The sequence below is a fragment of the Lipotes vexillifer genome, unplaced genomic scaffold, assembly GCF_000442215.2.
Source record: "Lipotes vexillifer unplaced genomic scaffold, Lipotes_vexillifer_v1.1 scaffold509, whole genome shotgun sequence".
NCBI classification, from domain to species: Eukaryota; Metazoa; Chordata; class Mammalia; order Artiodactyla; family Lipotidae; genus Lipotes; species Lipotes vexillifer.
The window spans coordinates 128,977-132,649 of NW_006772054.1; the positions used below are offsets into that span (position 1 = coordinate 128,977).

At 43.5% G+C, this 3,673-nt stretch overlaps 1 pseudogene; it reads right to left on the minus strand.

The window, feature by feature from the left end:
- Positions 1–291: 291 nt before the first annotated feature.
- LOC103070411 (ADP-ribosylation factor-like protein 16 pseudogene) lies at positions 292–1,956 on the minus strand (annotated as a pseudogene).
- Between the last annotated feature and the right edge of the window lie 1,717 nt (positions 1,957–3,673).

Here is a 3,673-nt window from a genome sequence, read left to right on the forward strand (position 1 = left end):
AGCTCTCCTGGGGGGAGGGGAACAAATCCCCTAGAACCATCCCAGGATGGTGTAGGACACAAGCCACCTGGCAGGCTTGTCCTCCTCTCCCAGCGCTGGAGCCAGAGGGCAGATGTCAGGAGTTTCTGTCACCTGGGTGCCTCAGTTTACCCATCACTGCAACTCAGCACAGAACCCGATCTTCTGGGGCTTACTCTGCCCTTATAAAAGCAACAGATAGCCAGAGGCCAAGCAATGCTGCTTCTGCTTTCTTGCCACAGAGCGGGCCAGCCATGCTTCTCTGCCCTGTAGTCAACCATTAGTTCTGTGGATGTCCTGGAGCCAGCGTAGCACTTCTGACAAGCCAGTGCCTTTCCGGGCACTGATTTCTACGTGGTGATATTATGCTTGGCGCAAGCACTGAGGTCTGGGAGCCTGATTAACGACTTCATCTCTTCTATGGTCATATAACAGGGCAGGTCAATTTTATTGAAGAGAATCAGAACCGATGCTTCTTCAAGTTGTCCTGCCGAAAGGAGACCCAGGAGCTGCGCACAGGATGCAGAGAGCTGGGTGGGGTTAGAGGCGTCCACCATGAACAGGAGAGAATGACAGTTTCCATAGTAACTGGACCAGATGGGGCCCATGCACCACCCCCCAGCCCCCGGATGGTGGTCTTTCTCTGAGCCGCCGTGTCCGTTAGGTTGGTACCCACCGTGGGCCGCGTCGGGGGAGGATCGCCCAGGTTGCCCTTCCCATCCTGGGAGCTCAGCTGTGTAAGACAGTCAAGTTCTCCGTAGTGAGGTGGATGGACCTAGAGTCTGTCACACAGAGTGAAGTAAGTCAGAAAGAGAAAAACAAATACCGTATGCTAACACATATATATGGAATCTAAAAAAAATAAAATAAAATAAGTTCTGAAGAACCTAGGGACAGGACAGGAATAAAGACGGAGACGGAGAGAATGGACTTGAGGACACAAGGAGGGGGAAGGGTAAGCTGGGATGAAGTGAGAGAGTGGCATGGACATATATACACTACCTAATGTAAAATAATTAGCTAGTGGGAAGCAGCCACATAGCACAGGGAGATCAGCTTGGTGCTTTGTGTCCACCTAGAGGGGTGGGATAGGGAGGGAGGGAGGGAGACGCAAGACGGAGGGGTTATGGGGATACATGTATGTGTATAGCTGATTCACTTTGTTATAAAGCAGAAACTAACACACCATTGTAAAGCAATTATACTCCAATAAAGGTGCTAAAAAAAAAAAAAATGGTCTCCGAGCGCAGCCAGGGAGCGAGCACTGACGGACCTCGCCCCATGCGCCCCCCGCCCCGTCCTGTCCTGCTCACCGCCAGCGCCCCCTGGATCGCCATCCCCCCTACCCTGCGCGGAAGGATTGTCTGCAAGTGTTTCACCAACAGCATCTTCCCCAGGCCTGTGGCACCAAGCCTGCTTATTTTTTTATAACATCCTCTCCAAGGTATTTAGAAGTTCTGCTGCTATTTTAATGGAAATATCTTTATTGAATTTCTTTCATTTTATACATACATGATGGTTCGTTTTAAAATGTCACACCAAAGAAAATGAATATTCTTAGAATTACATTGTTAATAATTCGTTAGTTTACAATAATGTATATTGTAAAACAAGAAGATAAACAGAAACAAAGATTAAACTTTACAGAATGAAAAACAGCCTCTTGCCTCACCTACTCCCAGTCCAGAAACACTGTCATGTCCCTTTTCAATGTTTGGGTTCTTAGTTTTTCTGGTACTTTCCACCATAACTTTAAGTAATAGGCTTTCGGCTTTGTTTCTTGGCTTACCAACGTTAGACACTACCACACATTACCTCCTGCTTTGAGGATGATATAATTCGGCCTCCTGTTTCATGTGGGTACCTGAGAGCTGGTTCATCTACTGGTGAATGCCCGCTGCTTATAACACTGACTCTGGTGGTGATTATGGCCGGCATAGCCTGTCTTGCTGGGGTATTCTGAGGACCCTTCCTCTGGGTGTTGCGGCTTCATTTCTTCCTGGGGTCACTGGCTACCTAGAGCACCAACTCTCCTGTGTCCTCTGCTCATTCTCATTGTTTTAGCCCAGGGGAAATTTCTACTGCTCCTACAAAGACTAACACAAATGATGGTGTGGGAACCCTCCTGCTCTCTTTATTGACTGGATTTTCAATTTTGAGCATTCCCAAAGCCACTGGCCAATCAACGCTTGCAGTGTATTGGGCTATGATGCCCTCCAGTCTTGTGTCTCTGTCATTCCAATCCTGTTTGATTTCTCTATTTCAGAAACTTCTTAAGATTACCTAGTATGCTAGGAAGATTATTTTCTAACAGTTCAGTTAATGAGTTTTCCTTTTAAATATATATATATTTTTTTCTTCATTCCAAGGTATTTGAGGTGGGAAGGGAATAGATGCATCTACACCCAGACAGCCATCTTAATCCAATCTTAAATAATATTTTAATATTTTTTCCCTTTACAACATGACAGCAGGAGAACCTCCAGGAGTCTCCTAAACGGCTGGGATAAGGTATCAGGAGAACTCTGATGTGTATAACCAGGACTCAGCTAAACACCTCTGCTTCCATTTACAGTTGTACAGCTTTCAGTGCCCTTTATTCATTGACACTAATTGTTTAGTTTAGACTTACAAATGACCATTGCTGAAAGACAAAAAGCTCAAGAACTTTGATCTTGGAACATAAAAGTTAAGGACAGACATAAAGGTAATACCAATTCTATATATTTGCATCAGTGATCTTTGCCTTATCTGTAAGTTAGAATAAACCTTTTGTAGAATATGAAGATGGCTCTACAACTTCCAAAAGACTTTTTTTTTTTTGCGGTACACGGGCCTCTCACTGTTGTGGCCTCTCCCGTTGCGGAGCACAGGCTCAGCGGCCATGGCTCACGGGCCCAGCCGCTCCGCGGCATGTGGGATCTTCCCGGACCGAGGCATGAACCCGCATCCCCTGCATCGGCAGGCGGACTCTCAACCACTTGCGCCACCAGGGAAGCCCCAAAAGACATTTTTAAAGCAAAATATATTATTGTTATATCCAATTTAGATTTTCATTTATTGGGAATAAAGACTAGCCACATCAAAATGGTCTATATGTAAAGAAATGCTCACCATGGCACTTTAAAACCTTCTCTCTGATATGGTATTTTAAATACAAAGCATAAATATAAACTTCCAAAATTAAAAAAAATTCTCAGTTGATTTCATAAGTTATGAAAGCAAATTTTGTCTAGTTTTGATTGCTAAAACACGTTAAATTTCAACCCACATTTTCGTACGTATTGTCACTAAACCAACATCATCTGTCATTTGAAAGTTTGTCCGAAATGTATTTTTTATGAAATAATTTATTTCAAGTAAATTAAATTGTATGCCTTCACATGGTCAGCAATTCGCTTTTTTTTCTTCCAGTTTTATGGAGATATAATTGACATACAGTACTGTGTAAGTTTCAGGTTTACAGCATAATTTGACTTACATAAATCATGAAATGATCATCACAATAAGTTTAGGGGACATCAATCATCTCACGTAGATACAAAATTGAAGAAATAGAAAACAAATTGTGTGGGAGGAGAGCTCTTGGAATTTACTCTCCTAACAACTTGCAAACGTAACATACATCAGTGCTCACTCTATTTATCACTTTGTA